The 20,401-nt window shown below is 42.9% G+C and overlaps 3 protein-coding genes, 2 long non-coding RNA genes and 1 other non-coding gene across 16 annotated transcripts in view; 3 read left to right on the forward strand and 3 right to left on the reverse strand.

The window, feature by feature from the left end:
- Nucleotides 1-10,240, forward strand: part of LOC132535541 (uncharacterized) — an 85,000-nt gene extending 74,760 nt beyond the window's left edge. The window contains exon 6 of the long non-coding RNA XR_009547320.1: nucleotides 9,960-10,240. This is a non-coding gene — a long non-coding RNA (uncharacterized LOC132535541). The remainder of the gene's footprint in view (nucleotides 1-9,959) is intronic.
- The window catches only part of LOC103127428 (zinc finger protein 709-like), a 393,603-nt gene that overhangs the window by 325,258 nt on the left and 47,944 nt on the right, over nucleotides 1-20,401 (forward strand). The window lies entirely within an intron of this gene.
- Nucleotides 1-20,401, reverse strand: part of LOC103127427 (zinc finger protein 709-like) — a 426,106-nt gene that overhangs the window by 103,294 nt on the left and 302,411 nt on the right. Inside the window, exon 1 of one of the 5 annotated variants that reach the window (XM_060181682.1) lies at nucleotides 1,895-2,022. The exons of 2 other annotated variants lie outside the window; for them this stretch is intronic. The gene's annotated coding sequence lies outside the window, so the exon portion shown is untranslated. Of the gene's footprint in view, nucleotides 1-1,894; nucleotides 2,023-20,401 lie in introns of those variants that run through there. 2 more of the 5 variants (XM_060181675.1, XM_060181680.1) reach the window with 2 other exon arrangements.
- Nucleotides 1-20,401, reverse strand: part of LOC132535538 (zinc finger protein 850-like) — a 340,468-nt gene that overhangs the window by 17,641 nt on the left and 302,426 nt on the right. The window lies entirely within an intron of this gene.
- On the forward strand, nucleotides 2,269-7,981 carry LOC132535540 (uncharacterized). 2 transcript variants are annotated; one of them, XR_009547319.1, is made up of 4 exons: nucleotides 2,269-2,544; nucleotides 4,205-4,272; nucleotides 4,378-4,453; nucleotides 6,765-7,981. It is a non-coding gene; the product is annotated as an uncharacterized LOC132535540 (long non-coding RNA). The 2 variants fall into 2 exon arrangements; XR_009547318.1 differs by having other exon boundaries at nucleotides 4,378-4,449.
- On the reverse strand, nucleotides 10,513-10,643 carry LOC132535700 (small nucleolar RNA SNORA44). The gene has a single exon (XR_009547414.1). It is a non-coding gene; the product is annotated as a small nucleolar RNA SNORA44 (small nucleolar RNA).

Genomic DNA, 20,401 nt, shown 5'->3' on the forward strand with positions numbered 1-20,401 from the left:
AGGGCAACAAAAGCGAATAAAAATAAACCTAATTACAGATGCCAGATGGTGATAGTGGACCTAGCTGAGTAAACACATTGCTCTGCTCACAATCTGGGTTCAATTTCTGGTCTCCAGATGATGGAAGAGTTACGACTGGAGCTGCAGCACTATATGTGTGTCTCTCCATCCCCTTGGTTTTTTTGTTTTGTTTTGTTTTTATCTCCAGGGTTGTTGCTCGGGCTTGGTGCCTGAACTACAAATATACTGCTCCTGGAGGCTCCCCACCCCCTTTTGTTTCCCTTGTTTATCATTATCACTGTTGAGAGAAATTGAGAGAGGGGAAGACAGAGAGGGAAAGAGAAATATAGACACTTGCACACCTGCTTCACTGCTTGTGAGGTGACACCCCTGCAGGTGGGGAGCCTGGGGCTCAAACTGGGATCCTTATGTTAGTCCTTGAGCTTCCTGACACATGCGCATAACCCGCTGCTCTACCGCCCCGCCCCTATCTTTCCCCTTCTATCCTACACTACCATTCAAGTTTCTCTCTGACTCTAGGCAAAATTAATCAATAAAAATATTGTTTAATATGACTACAAGTAGCTGAGCTAATTAGTAGGGTGGGTATGCAAATCACTTTCAAGTGAGACACCCAAGTCTCTGCTTCTATCCCCAGATTATCAAAAATCAGAACTGAACAGTGTTATGATAAAATTATGAGGAACATAAAAAACAATAACAAATTCTGGTTCCCAGCTGGGAACAGGCAGTGAGCAGGACCCCATATTCTCAATTTCTGCACACTACAATGAGGCCACTATAAGTGTGTGAACACTCTTTAGGCATCTCTTCATGCCCCTCACGTTAAGGTGGGGGACTGCTTAGGATTCTCCAACAGGCGGAGGGTAGATAGCATAATGGTTATGCAAACTAACTCTCATTTCTGAGGCTTCAAAGTCCCAGGTTCAATCCCCCACTCTACCATAAACCAGAGCTGAACTGTGCGATGGTTAAAAAAAAAAAAAAATCAATAGGATTCACCAACAGCCTTATTATAAGACAGGACAATTCTGAAACACTTCTGCTGGATTCAAATGAAGCAGCTCCAGGGATAATTTAACAGAAATCTAAAATTTATCACTAAAAAAAATAAAAGTAGGGGGTCCGGCGGTAGCTCAATGGGTTCAGCACACCTGGAGCGAAGCTCAAGGACCAGCATTAGGATCCCGGTTTGAGCCCCGGCTCCACACCTGCAGGAGAGTCGCTTCACAAGTTGTGAAGCAGGTCTGCAGGTGTCTGTCTTTCTCTCCCCATCTCTGTCTTCCCTTCCTCTTTCCATTTCTTTCTGTCCTGTCCACTAACAACAACAATAACTACAACAATACAAAAACAAGGGCAACAAGAGGGAAATAAATAAATACTTAAAAAAGAGAAGTAAAGGTAAGAAAGAATTAAAGAAACCCTTAGTTGAGATCTATTGATATCCAAGTTCCCAAAGAAGACAGAAATCACAGCTTCCCTGGACCTAACTCAGGTGCAAGATGCTGCTGACCAACCTATTGACACCCCCGACCTGCCCATCTTGCCTGGGGTCAGCAGGTCCTTCCTTCCTTGCTCGCCTCACCTTGGGCCAGACCCTGAGACACTCAGCAGGGAATGGGACGGGGCCAAGAAACTGCATCACTGACACACACAAGCGGGGGAGGGAAAGGAGGAGTGATCTCACCCCCTCTCCATAGAGCGCCCTGTTTAGTTCCCCCACAAGAATCGGGACAGCACAAGAGGAATCCAGTCTCGGGGTGGATATGGCGGACTGACCAGGGAGAGGCCCAGACACGAGGCTGCATTCCAGAATATTTTGGGAAGACTCAAGCGACCCCTCCCAATCTCAGCCTCAATGAGGGACACTTACGAAACTCCATCCAGTGCTGAACTTCCTGACGTCTCCTCTCCAAAGTGCAAATCAGCAGATGCTGAGAGCAACACAGAAAACTGGAGGGCCCCAGAAACACAGGATGGATCGCTAGTGGGTCTTATTTCCTGGAGTGTCTTCTATCCAAGACTATCTGCACCACGCACCGACAGCCCAGATTGGTCCATGCCCAAGGTCTCAGAGTTTATTGGATGAATTCCTTGCCACACACAAACACCTCCTCTTCTGATTGGATAATGTTTAAACCCAATCACCATCAGAGATTTCTAAGTGACGGGCATGCTGTCCTATCAGCTTCTCTAGGGGGTGTGCCTGGAGAACTATTAACACCAGAAATGGTAAGGGACCTTTGTCTTGAGTAATCCTCTAGAAGATTCAGCAGCTAAAAACCTACACTACAACCAGCTTTCTCACGCACTTACCTTATTCATGCTCACTCTCTTTTCTGCTAGTTGACCATATGTCACACAACATTGTGACCCGGCACCCTGAGGACTTGGTGCTGATCGTTGTGCTGATGACTGCACTCTGCTGCCTGCTCACAGCCTGGCTCCAGGAGTGCAGTGAGCTCCTTTGACCCGGAGGGTGCCGGCATGCAGTCCTGTGAATGCTGAGACCTGTCTCTGTAGGTAAATCCACAGACAGATAAGAATGGGTAACAATAGAAGATAGTAATGGAATGGTGGGTTTCAGCAGTGTTGCACAGGAAGCTTTGGGAGATGTGGCTTAGTGTAGTCTACCTGAACTTGAGACCAAATGGAACAGATGACTTTGGTACTTTTCAAAGTGCACAAGCTGCTACTGAACTAGACTCATTGTTAAGGGGGAGAGAGTAGCTAACTGGGGCCATTCTTGTTCCCTCCTGGAGGAACTCCAGACTGACTCTGACAGGGAAATTGCAAGACAGCCAGTCACATTTCAGGGTGATGACAAAGTATTGGGAGCAAAAAAAGGACAGGAAAAAAGGAAGCACAAGCCATGTAGCATGGCTACACTGACACAAAGAGAGAGGAAGGCCAGAGCCTCCTGGTCTTGCAAGCTTTAAAGTTTCTTGGGGGAAGGACAGGAGCCTCAGGGGATGTGTCTTTAGGTGATCTCACATCAGCATTTTGTGACCCTTTTTGCAGTCTGGTAGGGAGGCAGTGCTGGTGCTTCTGTCTCTGCCTCTGTCCCTTCTGGCTTCCTCCATGATGCAGAGGGAAGGGTGCTGCTTTCCCTAAGCTGCCCTCCAACACACACCTCTACCAGGATAAAGTAACTGAAATTAATAGGACTCCTGGAGAAAATCCAGGACTCATTAGTAAATCTTATTATACAGATGGGTGGCTGATCAAGATGTCAGGGAGTAACCCTTCAGAACTGGATGATCTAATGAGTGAGGAAGCATATGAAAAATACATGAAATTGTGGGAGTAGAGGCATAATGGTTATGCAAAGAGTCTCTCGTGCCTGAGGCTCCAAAGTCCCAGGTTCAATGCCCTGTGTCACCAAAAGTCAGGCCTGAGCAGTGCTGTGGTAAAATAATAATAATAATAATACCTAAACTCTATCAAGGAGGGTGAGGTAGATAGCATAATGGTTATGAATACAGACTGTGAAGCCTGAAGCTCCAATGCCCCAGGTTCAGTCCTCCTCACCACCATAAGGCAGGGCTGATCAGTGTGCAGGTAAAAAAAAAAAAAAGTAAAAGACAAAATCTATCAAGGAGTAAAAATAGAACCTTTAAGCTAGTATGAAAGAACTTAATCTAGCACAGTTGCTTTAAATTATTCATAGATATAAGACTTTAATTAACAACTTCTAAGGATAGCAATAGAAGAAGAAATTACAGCAATACTACTGGGTTAAACTACCCAATACGTTATTAACTATTGCATGTGAGCGTGACATAGTTCTTTTTTTTCTCCATAATACCCAATTATATATAGGCCATTCTTCAGTTATAATATCTAATTTTATGAGAATGTCTAGCTAAAAATCATGTAATTCAAAGATAGCACTAATATCTTAATTCATTATAATGTAAATGCTAACAACCATCCATGGTCACAGTATGTAGTGATATTTACTGGAAATAATTGGCAGTGGAGAATAGTAGTTGCATAGTCCCAGACCAACAATACTATCTTAATTTTTGCAGTACAAAGTGTTTGATGGTACTATTTTTTAAAAATATATTTATTATTGAGAAATGAGGAAAGAGAAAGAACCAGACATCACTCTGGTACATATATTTTGAGGGACTGAACGCAGAACCTCATGCTTGAGAGCCGAATGCTTTATCCACAGAGCCACCTCCCGACCCACTGATGGTACTATTTTTATATGATTAAGCAATAGTCTTGCTGGAAAACAAGGTAAGTTTGATTATAAAACATTATATTTTTTTTAAAAAAACTACTCTTTTAAGAGAGCAGATAATCCACCCCATAGCCACCAGAATTCCTGTTTCTCTCCCTAAGGAGTTGTTCTTGGAAAGATGACTTTGACCAGCAGAATAATGTTGCTGAGAGCCAGGAGCCATGCACAGGGCAGTGAGTGTGTGTCCCCAGGGCTGGCAGGTGTAGAGGTTTCTTCAAAGATGCAGGAATGTAGTTGGAAGCAGCACTGAGGCCAAGGTCTCTGGCTGAGTCCTCCACATCCTGATAGGAGCCCAGGCCTTAGGCTGCAGAAAAGCTTCTCCAGGATCTATCTTGTCTCCTTTTAGGTTGACTGGACGTCAGACTCTGCCCTCAACCTCCAGCATGACTTTCCCTGGGGTTGAACTGATTCTCCTCATATGAGAGCTGGAGTTGAGTCCTGCTCTATCCTTGAGTGAGGATTCTGGCTCTGGAATCAGAAGCTTTTCCTGGGTTGTAGAACCAGGAAAAACTGGAAGACATCAGACAGGGTGACTAGGCTGGGAGCTGAGCACTGTTGCTCAGCACTCTGCAGCCTCCACCCGTGTCCTGTTTATCATCGATTGTTTTGCCCTTATAAGGCCCATGGTTTCAGTAAATGTAGAATGAGGAACAGCCAGTGATGCACCCAGTTGAGCACACACATTAGCATGCACAGAAACCTGGATTCAAGCTCCATGCTCTACCTGCAGAGGCAACAGCTTGTGAGTAGTGAAGCAGGACTGCAGGTGTATATCTCTCTCCTCTATCTCCTTCCCTCACAATTTCTATCTTATTGAATGAAATAGATTTAAAAAAAACAAAACGGAAAAATGGCTACTGGGCCTGGTAGATTCATAGTGCTGGCACTGAGACACTACAATAGCAACATTTATAATAACAAAATAATAATTAAAATTTTATAATATTTACATATTGGATGGAGGCATCCATATTTTAGAGGAAAGGGAAATAAAGAGACACAAATAGACACATCTATAACAGTGCTTCACTACTTGCAAAGCTTTCTCCCATGTTGTTAGGGATGAGGGAATTGAACCTGAACTCTTTTAAATTGTAACATATTCATTGAACCCAGTGGGCCACCACCTAACCTCTAAAATGATACATTTTTATGTAGAATGAGGAAGACTATTGCCTTCTTTCTTTATAGCACTGTGTCAAATTGTTGGGATCAGCTGTCCCTTTCACTCACCCCCCCCAACATTGTTTACATTAATTTTACTATAAAAGTTTATTTATTTTACTTGAGAGGACAGAGAGAAATTGAAATGGGAAAAGAAGAGAGAAAGAGATAAACAGAGACAACTATAGCAGTTCTTCACTGCTTTTGAAGCTTCCCCCTGCAGGTATGGACTCAAATCACATGGATAGTACAGCTGCTTTGTCATATACATGAAACTCTTGAGAATATCCCAGCTGACTGGAGGAATCTTCAGCGTTCCTGTATCTTTCTCTGTTTCTCTGCTGAAAAATGTAATCTCAGAGGGGTTTAACACTGAGTGGCAGCATTCCATCACTTGACTCTATGTCCCCTTAGGAGCTCATGCTTAAGTTGCCAGCAGCTTAAACTGTGCCACCTTCTGGAACATGGGCCTTAGATTTTTTTTTTTTTTATGAATTTATTGGATGGAGATAGTCAGAAATCATGAGGGAAGGAGGACCTAGAGAGGGAAAGAGACAGAGACACCTGCAGCCCAACTTTACCACTCAAGAAGCTTTCCCCTGCAGGTGGGTCCAGGGGCTCAAACCTGGGTCCTTGTGCATTGAAATATGTGTGTTCAACCAATGCACCACCACCCAGGCATTAGATATTAATGAGACACCACAAAATGCAGCCATGATGCCTCAATGAACTCAGGAGGCAGAGCCACCCTGTCTTCCTGGCACTTTTTGAGGTGTGTGGAAGAGCCAGGTGCTCTGTGGACACTCCCTGTCCCTGGAGCAGCCAATCTCTGGGCCAAATGAAGGTTCTTTGGGCAACAGGAACAGAGGTCCCTGGAGTGTTAGAATCCAGAGGTTCTGCCTATTGTGTCCATGTAATCTTCAAGTGGGCTCAGTGGAATATAACAGCCACTCTAGGGGTGCAGAAGTGGCAAGTCTATTAAATTTCAATTTCTTCTTCAGTTACATGGGCATAACTTTTCATCCCCCATGGAGCTGCCAACACTCTGAGAAAAATCAAGAATTATCCTAATCATATCATCAGTTCTATGTGGAATGCACTCTTTAATTCCCTTTCTTATTATTTACCCTCTAAGTAGCAGAGGATGAAAATTTATGAGGTATTTTGAAATTATTTTAAAATATTTTATTTATGGGGCTGTTCAGTGGCACACCACATTGAGCACACACTTAACCATGAGCAAGAGCCCTGCAGGGTTCAGCTTCATGAGCAGTGATGCAGTCAGTGCTGCAGCTGTTACCACTGTCTCCATTTCTTTCTCTAGGTCCTGATGGTAGGATGGTGCCAACAGACTGCTGAGAGGACACTGAAGAGTCTGAAGAATCAAGGAGGAAGATGGTGGGTGCAGGTCCTGAGGACAGAGGTCTGGGCGGGCTGCTTCAAAGCGACATAGAAGTAGGGGCGGGGTGGTGGTGCACTTGGTTAAGCGCACCTGTTACAATGCACAAGGGCCTGGATTCGATCCCCTGGTCCCCACCTTCAGGGAGAAATCTTTAGGAGTGGTGAAGTAGTTCTGCAGGTGTTTCTTTGCCTCTCTTTCTTGATAACACCCCCTTCCTTCTTGATTTTTGGCTGTCACTATCCAAGAAATAAAGATAATTTAAAAACAAAGTGACCTAGATGCATCTGGAAGCAGCCTGTGTCCAGGTTCTCCTGGCTGTCCTCTCTGCAGTCCTGCTTTATGACCCCCACCTTTATAAACTGTGTGGTGTCCTTCTGGCCTGTTCTGCTCCCAACATCTGACTGCTCTCAACTGTCAGTCACCATGGGTTTTCCTTGGGGTCCTACCTGCTTCACCATGGGACCAAGAACACGGGGTCCAGAGTTCTGTCCTTTCCTGAGTATGGGTGCCTGGACCTGAAATCAGGTTCCTGGCTGAGTTGGGGGATAAAGGAAATGCTATATTGTCCTGGTAGAATGATCAGATTGGGGGTTAGACACTGGGGGTCAGAACCCTGCAGTGTCCTGCTCTGCCCAGTGTAACACTGACTGCTTGGCTCTCACAGGGCCCAGGGTTTTAGTCAATGCAATTAAGCAAGCTTTCCCCTCCCTCCTTTTTTTTTTTTTTTTTTTTCCACCAAAGCACTGTTCAACTCTAGTTTATGGTGGCCCAACAGATTGAGTTTGGGACTTTGAAACCTCAGGATTGAAAGTCTCTTTGCATAAATATTATGCTATCTATCCCCACCCACCTACTTTTTTTTCTGACTGTTATAGTGAAACCTGCTGCCCATCCCTGTCCCACCCTGTGCTGTTTATGTTCATATTCATGTTGTTCTGGTCTTAGAGAGTGTCACCTGCATAAATATTCCAGGAATGTCCCCTTTTGAAAAACAGATGAAAAGTGTTCATAAAAGCATAATTACTTTTCCGTGAATGTGCAGAGCTAGTCTTCCCTGTCATCTGCTTACAGATGGTTAGCAGAATTTAAAGCAATTTTGTAAAAATTTTCAATTATTTTTATTAAATTATTTTCAATTATTTTAAATTAGTGAATGTATTATACAGAAAATAGAGAACTGACACTTATTTTTCTAGAAAGAGATAGCTAGGATTCAGTAGCTAAAATGATAGAGGTGGCCTCAGATATTGTCTCTGGATAGGGTACCTATCTGGCCTTCTTCATGTCCCTCTCTCTCTATCTCTCTGTGTGAACAAAAAGTGAACTAGGAATGGAAAAACCATGCATGGAGAGGCCCAGTATCCTCAATAACTAAATCAATTAAATAAACAAAATAATCGTAAGTATCCCTAGAGTTACCATTTAGGGATACTTATTGTGGCCTGGTCCTCTGAACACAAGATGTGCACTCTCCCAGGTGAGCTACCTCCCAGTCCCAGCCTGTTTCTTTGTTAACAACACAAAGGTTTCCAGCATAGCACTTCTGATCATGGACCTAGACGAGCAACAGCATCCCTCACAGGGGGCTTAGGGTGTGAGGGCCTGGTCCTGACTACAAACTCGCTGAATTGTGATTTCTTTTTTTTTTTTTTTTTTTTTTTGGGGGGGGGGGTTATACGCAGTATCTCTTTATTCATGCTGGACGCAGCGCAATCTAAGCCGAGCTAAACTAAAACTAAAACTCGAATTGTGATTTCTTAGAGTAGGTCCCAGAAACCTGTGTGATTTCTGGGCCCATTTAAGCTTGAGAAGGCAGGTCTATAGAATGTTACTCACCACAGGATTCCCAGTAGACTCACAACAAAAAGCCTGTGTGTGCCTCTTGCACTGTTTCTGTTTCTGTCTGGCTGTGACTCTCAGTGTCATTTTAGTTTAAACTTCCAGGCAATGTAAATGTGAGAACTGAGGTAAGTGGGGAGACTCTCAGACTGTGATCTATCCTGAGTATGGGTGCTTGGACCTGGAGTCGGGGCCTGTTCATGTTGTGGGATAAGGAAAATGCTGGATGGCTCTAGGCAGGGTGATCAGGTTGGGGGTTCAGCACTGGGAGTCAGCACTCTGTAGCATCCTGCTGTGACCAGTGGAGTGATGATTGCTTGGCTCTCACAGGGCTCAGGGTTTCAGTAAATGCAGATCAAGGAAACATTTTTATTTTATTTTATTCTTCCAGGGTTATTGCTGGGGCTCAGTGCCTGCCCTATGAATTCACTGCTCCTGGAAGCCATTTTTTCCCATATTGTTGACCTTATTTTTGTTGTTCTTGTTGTTGCTGGATATTTCAGAGAGAAATCAAGAGAGAAAATGGGGGGAATAGACACCTACATACCTGCTTCACTGCTTGTGAAATAACCCCCCTATAGGTGGGGGACTGGGAGCTCAAACTGGATCCTTACAATGGTCCTTGCACTTCATGCCACTTACACTAAACCCACTGTGCTGCTGCCTGGCCACAAGAACCTTTTCTTTACTTTTATTTTTCTCATCAGAATACTGCTAATCTCTGGTTTATGGTGGTGCAGGGTATTGAATTTAGGGCTTTGGATCTTCAGGCATGAGACTTTCTTTGCATAAACATTACACTATCTACCCTGCTCTGTGTGTGTGTGTGTGTGTGTGTGTGTGTGTGTGTGTGTTTGACTATTGTAATGAAGTATGTTATCCCAATTACTCCTCACCCTGTGCTGTTTATGTTCTTACTTCTGCACTGATTCTGTTTCTGGTTTTGGCTGTGACTATCAGCATCATTTTAGTTTGGACTCCAGGCAATGTAAAGATGAGAACTGAAGTAATTGGGGTAACTCTCAGATAGTGAATCTCAGTATGAGTTCAGGCTTTGATCCAAGGAGGGACTCCAGGGGTAGCTCTACATGGAGAGGCAGGTCAGTGCAGCCCACATTCCCCATCACTGAAATAGAATCTGGGGCAGGGAGAGGGGGCTCCCTAGCAGAAAGAAGAAACTCATATTTGGTCTCCAAGGAGTTCACTATTCCAAAAATTCTTAGACAACAATAGATTACAACATTGGACCTTGTATCTATTTCTGTGTCCTTCTTGCAGGTGACATATCATCAGGTGAAGAGACTGCACTGGTATGTTTAAAGACTACTCTAAAGATGCAGTTGTGCTTACTCTGGATATTCTTACCTGAGAATGATTGAGGAGAAAAAAAGAAGCCACAGGTTCACTTGTTCCTCTCAAAGTCTGTGTGTTGCAGGTAGAGATGACAGGTTAATTCTCTACTTCTTAATTTTTGTTTCCCTCCACAATTATTGCTCAGGCTCAGTGCCTGCACTATGACTCCACTGCTCCTGGAGGCTATTTTCTCCCTTTGGTGGCCCTTGTTTATTGTTGTTATATTTGTTGTTGTTATTGCTGTTGGATAGGACAGAGAGAAGTGGAGAGAGGAGGAGAAGACAGTGAGAAGGAGAATAAGATAGACACCTGCAGACCTGCTTCAGAACTTGTGAAGCAATCTCCCCTGCAGGTGGGGAGACAAGGGCTCAAGCTGAGATCCTTAAGCCAGTCTTTGCACTTCACACTATGTACGTTTAACCCTTGCACTACCATCCAGCCCCAACTTCTAACCATTTCTTATACTTTTTTTTCTCTGAAACATAGGGAAAATGAATGACAACTACAGTTACTATGACGACCTGTGTTGTCAAAGTTTCTTCAGGTTATTTTCCCATGCAGTTGGAGATCCCATAATTGATACCAGTCATAAACCTTAGAAACATGCATATACTTTTTAATTTTTTTCTTACCAGAGCACTGCCCATCTCTGGCTTATGGTAATGTGGGGCATTGAACCTGGGACTTGGAAACCTCTGTTATGAGAGTGTTTCAATAGTCATTATGTTATCAGCTTTTCTCAAACAATTCTAATGTTTAAAACTATATTGTTAGAACTCTTATCTTTTTATTTATTTCTTCCCTTTTGTTGCTCTTGTTTTATTGTTGTAGTTATTGTTTTTGATATCATCGTTTGATACGACAGAGAGGAATGGAGAGAGGAGGGGAATACAGTGAGGGGGAGAGAAAAACAGATACCTGCAGACCTGCTTCACCACTGATGAAATGACTCCCATCAGGTAGGAAGCTGGGGGCTCAAACAGGGATCCTTACGCCAGTCCCTGTGCTTTGCCACCATGTGCGCTTAACCTGCTGTGCTGCCCGACTCTCAGAACTCTATTTTAAATGCCACTGTTGCCTTCTCATTCTCTCCATATACTTTTCTACATGAGATGAAGAGTGCTGACATTAAAAAAAAAAAGACCTGCAACTATTCAAAATGCTTACTTCTTAAAAAATAACACGTATAGTTTTTATCAAAGGGCAATGGAAATGGCTAGGTGGTGGTGCACCTGGTTATGCACAAATATTACAATCAGAAGGACACAAGTTTGAGCCCCTGTTCCCCACCTGAAGTGGGAAAGTTTCACAAATGGTTAAGCACTGCTGCAGGTGTTTCTCTGTCCCTCTTCCATCCTTTTTGGGAGGGAGCAGGACCAAGATGTGGGCAGGCAGACTCTATGGAGGGTGGATGGAAAGGCTCTCCTGCCATGGCTCCAGAGCCTCAGCTGCTGTTCCAGGAGCTCTCTGATACCAGAGATACTGTGTCATCTCATGACACTATTTCCAGGACTGATCCTCGAGATAATGAGGATTCAAAAATAGACAGGTCACAATCTTCTACTGTGTTCACTAAAAACATGAAATTACTGAAAATCCTAGAATTATTTCAATTATTTCAGGCACGTACTCTCTGGGTTGGAGAGAACTCAACCAGAGCCAGCCTGGGATGCTACTTATTCAGTGACTCAGGAACCAAACATGTGGCAATGAGGCAAATGCAATGTTTATTGATCAGAGAGCCAACGCTTTTAAAGCCCAGACCTGGAAGTGACAAGTTGGAAACAGAAATGGCTAGGAAGTGGGTGGAGAAAGGCAAAAAGGGGCTGGGAAGGTAGAAACTTCCTTAGCAACTGTTGCGTGGGTTTTAACTGGTGGGAGTAATAATAGTACCCTGGAGGAAGGGAAGCTCTTAAGGGTAGAAAGAAGATAGATCAAAGGAATGGAAGGGGTGGTGATCTCTCAGGCAACACAATGATTATGTAGATATGTATCAGGAATGTAGGGTGGAGCAGGGGGAGGTAGCTTAATGCTTTGTGAGGCTCCTCACAATTTCCCAACATCTTTTTTTTGTCACATTTTAAAGATGTATACTCATTATTTTAGCAGAGACAGAGTGAAATTGAAAGGGAAGGAGGGAAAAAAAGATACCAACATCCTGTTTCACCATTTGTCAAGCTTCCCCTTTACAGATAGGGACCTTGAGAAAATCACCCCTTCAGATGGAGAACAGAGGCTTGAACACATTTTCACGCCTGCTAATGTGTGCACCCCACCAAGTGTGCCACAGCAAGGCCCCCTGTTCCATTATTAAATTCAGACCCTACATTCTACTTCAAATAACAACTGAAGGAAAAAGGAGTAGAAATCATACTTTCAATTGGGAAGTCAACAAGTATTTTATTAAACAAAAAATGACCACTAGTACAGACTGAAGTTTGCAAATCACCTCAAAAATGAGAAATTGGGTTGTGAGGCTACATCATAAAATTTCTATTCTATATCAGTCACCAGTATGTGAAATATCAACTCAATACAGAGGTGTGACATAGTACCATAAACAAAAGAAGCAATCAGGAAATATCACATCGCATACTAGGGAGATCGCTTTCTCTCCTCTCCTCTCCTCTCCCGGATCAACTAGGAATACCAAAGGAGACCACCCGGACCGAAACAAGACAGGACTAGAATGACCACAGAAACCCAGTAAATCACCCGTGAGTACAAACACGCGTGGCTGGTGACAGAGAGGAGAGAGGGGCCTAAGGAGAGATTAAGTGACTGCTAACAGTTCGACAGTTTGTCAGTGGAGACACCACCTCCAGTCTGCTCCACCAACAAGGGGACAGCTGAAGGGAGGAAAGGACTCCCCAGAGACTCACCAAGTACAACTCTGAGTCTCCATTGCTACTACCCTCAGAATCTGGAGCAGCAACAGGGAGGGACACCAGGGCACAGAGATCTAACCGGGAAACTCAGGAGAAGACCTATACCTCGGTGGCATAGCTGAAGGGCTGTGAAAGTCTCTTTGCATAACCACTGGATTATCTCTGCCACACCCTGCTTTATCTCTTGGTCAGGAGTCATTGATTAAGCCAAGAAGCCTATTGATAGTTTAAAAGCCCTCAGGCTACCATAGCCTACAGGGGGGAAAAAAAAGGCTTTTACACCACTGAACTCCAACTCAGGGATTGAAAAACCTCTTAACTTATATAAAATGGTTAAAACAACAAGAAAAAATAATGGAGACTCGAACCAGGACAAGAGTCCAGCTAAAAGTCCTCCAGAGGGCAAAGCACAAAACAACGAGTTCAACATCCAAACATTAGCTAAGGAAATAATAACAGGAGTGAGTAAAGAATTTGAAAAAATTGTAATCAGAACTGCAGGAACAACAAATGAGAATATGGAAGAAAATTCTAATTATCTCATGGTTATTAGAGAGCTGAAAGCTGAAATTGCTGAGCTAAGAAGGCAACTAGCTGAACAAGCTAAAACAGTATCAGAGCAGGGCAACAAAATAGATGAACTCCAGAAAGCAGTAGAGGGCAGAGAGAATAGAATCAATGAGGCTGAAGACAGAATTAGCAAGATTGAGGATGAATTAGAGACAACTAAAGAAGAAGTAAGAGATCTCAAAAAGAGATTAAGAGATGCTGAAAACAACAACAGAGTCCTATGGGATGACTTCAAAAGAAACAATATACGCATTATTGGCTTACCAGAGGAAGAAAGAGAAGGGGAGGAAGAAAGCGTTCTCCAGGCCATAATAGCTGAAAATTTCTCTAGTCTAGACAACACCAAAGACATAAAGATTCAAGAAGCCCAGAGGGTCCCAAACAGAATTAACCCAGACCTAAAGACACCAAGACATGTCATACTTAGATTGGAAAGGAATAAGGATAAAGAAAGGATCCTCAAGGCTGCAAGAGAAAAACAAAGAGTCACCTACAAAGGAAAACCCATAAGATTAGCAGCAGACTTCTCCATACAAACACTACAGGCCAGAAGAGAATGGCAAGATATCTATCGAGTGCTCAATGAGAAAGGCTTTCAGCCAAGAATACTATATCCTGCTAGACTGTCATTCAGACTAGATGGAAGCATCAAAACCTTCTCAGACAAGCAACAGTTGAAGGAAGCAACCATCACCAAGCCTGCCTTGAAAGAAGTTCTGAAAGGTTTCCTATAAACAACCAGACCACCACAAATAGAACATATATCAAAACACTCTAAAACTCTACAAGAATGGCGTTAAAATATCTTCAATCTTTGATATCAATAAATGTGAATGGCCTGAATTCACCTATTAAAAGACACAGAGTAGGAAGATGGATCAGAAAACACAACCCAACAATATGTTGTCTACAGGAAACTCACCTAACGCAACAAGACAAACACAGACTTAAAGTGAAAGGATGGAAAACTATCATTCAAGCCAATGGCCCACAAAAAAGGGCAGGAACAGCTATTCTCATATCTGACATGATAGACTTTAAAATACATAAGATTAAAAAAGATAGGAATGGACACTACTTAATGCTCAGAGGATCAGTCAATCAAGAGGACTTAACAATTATTAATATCTATGCACCCAATGAGAAGCCATCTAAATACATCAAACTTCTACTGAAAGAGCTACAGCAATATATTAACAGTAACACAATCATAGTAGGGGACTTCAACACCCCACTATCTCAACTTGACAGATCATCCAGGAAGAAAATCAGTAAAGACATAAGGGAGCTAAATGAAGAGATAGATAACCTAGAACTATTGGACATTTTCAGAGTCATTCAGAGCAAGTTGTGGTATATATACACAATGGAATACTACTCAGCTGTAAAAAATGGTGACTTCACCGTTTTCAGCCCATCTTGGATGGACCTTGAAAAAATCATGTTGAGTGAAATAAGTCAGAAACAGAAGGATGAATATGGGATGATCTCACTCTCAGGCCGAAGTTGAAAAACAAGATTAGAAAAGAAAACACAAGTCGAACCTGAAATGGAATTGGAGTATTACACCAAAGTAAAAGACTGTGGGGTGGGTGGGTGGGTGGGGAGAATACAGGTCCATGAAAAATGATGAATGAAATAGTGGGGGTTTTATTGCTAAATGGGAATCTGGGGAATGTTATGCATGTAAAAAAAAAAAAGTAGAAACGCAAAGCAGAAATTGACTGAGTTTGGAGTATGGCACCAAAGTAAGAAAGCAGAAGTATACTAGAGTTTGCAGTGAGTACCTCCCTAATACTTCCTCTCCACTTTTCCAAGCTTTGGGTCCATGATTGCTCAACAATTTGTTTGGCTTTGTATGTTAACTCTCTTTTCAGTCACCAGGTTCCAGGTATCATCAGGATGCCGGCCAGACTTCCCTGGATTGAAGACACCACCAATGTGTCCTGGAGCTCAGGTTCCCCAGAGACCCATCCTACTAGGGAAAGAGAGAGGCAGACTGGGAGTATGGACCGACCAGTCAACGCCCATGTTCAGCGAGGAAGCAATTACAGAAGCCAGACCTTCTACCTTCTGCAACCCTCAATGACACTGGGTCCATGCTCCCAGAGGGATAGAGAATGGGAAAGCTATTGGGGGAGGGGGTGGGATATGGAGATTGGGCGGTGGGAATTGTGTGGAGTTGTACCCCTCCTACCCTATGGTTTTGTTAATTAATCCTTTCTTAAATAAAAAAAAAAAAAAACACATCGCATACTAGGGAAAAGAAACTGTATGGTGAATGGAAGTCTGTAGTGTTATGCTCACCCAATGAGACCAGGTTTGTGTAGTTCTCTAACATCACATCCCTGTACAGATCCTGCTGAGTCTGGTCCAGGCATTCCCACTCCTATTGGGAGAATTCTATGAACACATTCCTGAGAGTCAATGCCTCCTAAAATTAAAAAAAAAAAAAAAAAAGATGTTTCTGGGCAGAGGTCACAGTAAAAGGAGGAGACAATGAAATACTGCTTCTCAATGTGCAGAATCTTCAGAATTAGCTGATTGGATACATTTCACATATTTTACTGTATAGCAATCTCTCTTGTGATACAAAAATCACTAGAGAGGTGGCACTTTCTTGGAGGATAAATGATTAAACCAAGGCACCAGCACAGGTTGTCACATTAGCAGTGATGTTGACAAGTTAAACTCAGATTATGCCACCGGGGTTCTGAGCCTGGATGCATTTCCACATTATTATTTAGCTCATTTTAAAAATATTTAGTGCCTTTGCCTCTTCTTGATGAGCTCACAACTGAAAAGTGAAAAAGAGAGCTAATAGTGAAACTCAGAACAGAAATACATATAGGAAGTGTATGTTCCAGGGGCCGGGTGGTGGTGATCCTGGTTGAGCACACATGTTACGGTGCTCAGTGATGTGGATTTGAGCCCCTGGTCCCCACCTGCAGACAGAAAGCTTTGCAAGTGGTGAAGCAGTGCTATAGTGTCCCTCTTTCTCTCTTCCTCTATCTCCCCTACCTTCTTGATTCAATAAATATAGATAATAAAAATTTAAAAGACCTGTTTTTTTTTAAAAGAAAGTATATGTCCCAGAGAAATGGAAGAGTAATATTTGCTCTAAGTGGCACCATTTTTATGCATTTATTAATATACTCAAAATATATAATACTACATAAACTGTGACAATAATGATAGTCTTTTTTCATGAGACATATCTGTGAATTACCAACAAATGAATAAACCGGCATGTTTTAATTTATATAAAATAGATTATATCAGGATTGGGTGGTGGTGCACCTGGTTGAGCACACATGTTATAATGTGAAAGGACCCAGGTTTGAGTCCCTGGTCCCCACGTGCAGGGGAAAAGCTTTGTGATTAGTGAAGCACTGTTGCAGGTGTCTCTCTGTCTCTCTTCCTCTCTATTCTCCATCTTCTCCCACCCCATTTCTGGTTGTCTCTATCCAACAAATAAAGGTAATAAAAAACATAAAACAGTATATATCTTGAGAAGAAAGAGACACACACAGAGGAAACATAACAAAGAGTGGTTTTTTTGTTTTTTTTTTACCAGTTTTTAGAATGAGAATATTTCAAAACAATATAGCGTGCAAATGTGAATATATCACATGGTGATAGTTTTATCAGATACACAGAGACAGACACTGTTATAAACTGAGAGAGATTCACATTTTCTTTCTTTCTTTCTTCCTTTATTTCTTTCTGCACCACCTTAGCCTTCCTTTTTTCTATAGGCACACAGAAGAACAGACAATGTAGGGGAAAAAAAGGAACAGCAATGCAACTTTCTCCCATGTAGAGGGAGTCATGTGTGATCCTGGGATATATACATGCCAAACACTTTAATTGTCTAGAGCAGTGCATTTTCATTTCAACAATTTAAAAAAAATATTCCCTTTTATTGCCCTCGTTTTTTATTGTAGATGTTGTTGTTATAGATGTCATTGTTGGATAGGACAGAGAGAAATGAAAATAGGAGGGGAAGACAGATAGGGGGAAAGAAAGACAGACACCTGCAGAGCTGCTTCACCATCTGTGAAGCGACTCCCCTGCAAGTGGGGAGCCAGGGGCTCAAACCGGGATCCTTATGCCGGTCCTTGTGCTTCACACCAACTACGCTTAACCCACTGCACTACCACCCAACTACCACATTTCAACAAATTTAAAGATAAATGGTCTAATAACTTTTTTCTGTGTAGGATAGTTTATGCTAATCTCACACTGAAGACAACCACTATATGATGTAAGAATTACTGCTTCTCGATTTTTACTTTGATGGTTTTTTATATTTAGGCAAATTAAACTTTTGTTTAGAATAAAACATGTTATGGGGGAGAGAGAGAAAGGGAAGAGGCCTCACAAGCTTTATGGTCACATGGTGGTTCCAGGAGAGAAAGAGACATGATGTAGTCTGGGCCAAAGAGCAAGCCTTTGATGTTATTTTTTATTATTTGTACTCGTAGATTCTATATTTGAATACACGTGGGAAACATTAATAGTATAACACTTTTTTCTTTCTTGAAATTGCAAAGTAGGAGTAAAAAGTAGCACCCCCAACCCACTATCACTGGTTACTTCCTTCAGGAATATGATGATATTCAGGGGCCTCTCCAGGAACTTGCCCTTACTATGAAGTAGCGAGTCCATGACAAAGTAGATTGCCACAATTTCCAAAGGGATGCTGGGTCATCCTACTCTGCCACTTGAGGAAGACTGGTCCTGATATGAAGGCTCCCTAGAATGTCCCCAGCTGTGACCATGGACAACAAGAGCAAACTGATAATGTCTCAGAGGTTATACAGGCTCCTGTGCTAACTATGAAAACACATGGGCCCTAGGTCGACTGATGGAATAAAGAGCTAATAGTATTTATATCTTTTCTTCAAGTTTGGGAGCTACTTGCTGCCCTAAAACAATTTTTATCCCTTTTCTCTACTATGACACTATCTCTCAGACAATCTTTTTAGTCAACCAGCATGTTAAATATAAAGCTCAAGTTCTTAGGAACATACCTTAGCTTCTTGCCACTCTAAGAAACCTATTATTTTCTGGTTCCTATTTATTAAACACTTTTTCCTGCCTTTTACTGCCTTTCATTATGCTATTCCACTGCAGAATACTGTGCCCCAGGATGGTTCCGTAGCCCCCATGTCCACTTGGTCGATTCCAAATTATATTCCTCCATGAGGATCATTTCTGGAACCATCCGTTCCACCCCGGTTCCATGGCTGCCAGTTCTTAGCAACATCGCCCCGCCAGATATTCGTCGGGATGCGGCATCATCTAAGTTCATTTCCCACGTCTACGCTCGACCGGACCTGCCAATATACGCGGATATCTTCGCCCACCCTGTCCAACGCTTGACGTCTCGTCACCCAATCTGGTCCCCTACGCCTACACTGAACTTCTCTGTTCCAGTCTCTTGGAAACAGAGTTGGCAGTCAGCTGAGGTCAAGAACAAACACCTCATCACAGACCCCTGCAAGCGTCAACCCGGCTTTGACCTAGCACGTTATGATCGGGCCCTCCTCAATCGCTATCGAACAGGCCATGGCCGGTGCGCCGCTATGTTCCAATGGCTGGGGAGCCAGAGACGACCCGAACTGCCCCTGCGGCTCCAGACAGACTAGGACCCACATAGTCAACGACTGCCACCTCTCCAGATTCAAAGGAGGTCTCGAAACTTGACATCAGGCTCAACCTGACGCTGTTGACTGGCTACGGAAGAAGGGCAAACGCTAGTAGTAGTACTGCCTTTCAGACACCAAGTTGCAGATAGTATTCCTGAACTCCATGGGCAAATGACCTCACCAATGTGGCCTGGAACCTCACCTCTAGAGCCTTACTCACCTAGGGGAAGAAAGAAACAGGCTGGGGGTATGGATTGACCTGATAATGCCCATTTGCAGTGGAGAAGCAATTACAGAAGTCAGAGGTCCTACCTTTGGCACCCCCAAAAGGAATTTTGGTCCATACTTCCAGAGGGAGAGAAATGTTAGGGAAAGATCACTAGAGGACTCTGAGCTCCAGTTCCATCAGAGCTCAGAAAGAGGATATTAAGGGAAGATATTAACAGTTGAAGGTCACATGTCATGATGAAAATAGTCCTGACACGTAGACTGTCTGGAATCAAAGCTGTGGAGAGAGTTTTGTAGAATATCAGGAAGTATTCTAAAGGGATGGCTATTTTCATAAGATGAAAATTGAGAATGAACAGCAATCAAAGTCTCTTTGCAGGAGCAGCAGAAACAGGGATGGTCTTTTGTGCAGTTCCTGGATTCATGGGGTATCAGCAGGAAAAACAAGCATAGCCCCATTAAGGATGAACTTTTACCTGAGAATATGCCATGTTCTCCTCTGCTCTTCCTGCTCAGCCTTTAGTTCAAAGCAGATGATTTTGAAGAATCACAGATGCCTTTTCAGAATATCCTTCAGACAAGCAAGAGTAGCCCTTCCGTACCCCACCACACCCACAGGCAGAGGACCGGTAATTGCCACAGTCACTCTCTCCTGTTCTTTGTTTTAGCAGAGTCAGGGACAGTGCCTCCTCCAGGGAGAATAAGAAAATGTCTCCTTTGTATTCAGGAGCTTCCCCCTAATGAAACACACAAATCCTCTATAGCTTGGTCTACTGACTTCAGGACTTTATAAGACACTCTACTGACAAACACTATGTCTACACCCTGGTGAATTACCCAGAAGCCTCATTTGTACTTAAGATCACCTTGAGTCACTTAGAGACATTATTGATAACAGCTGTGCTCCCCCAGGCTACACTCCGTGAGGTCACAGGTGCTGCCACTCATACATTCAGGGGCTTTCTTCAAAGTCTGGGCACTGACTTATTTCAGTGTGTGTCCAGTTTTATTTGTACCAGAGTTGTTG

The sequence above is a fragment of the Erinaceus europaeus genome, chromosome 23 (genome assembly GCF_950295315.1).
Source record: "Erinaceus europaeus chromosome 23, mEriEur2.1, whole genome shotgun sequence".
Classification (NCBI taxonomy): Eukaryota; Metazoa; Chordata; class Mammalia; order Eulipotyphla; family Erinaceidae; genus Erinaceus; species Erinaceus europaeus.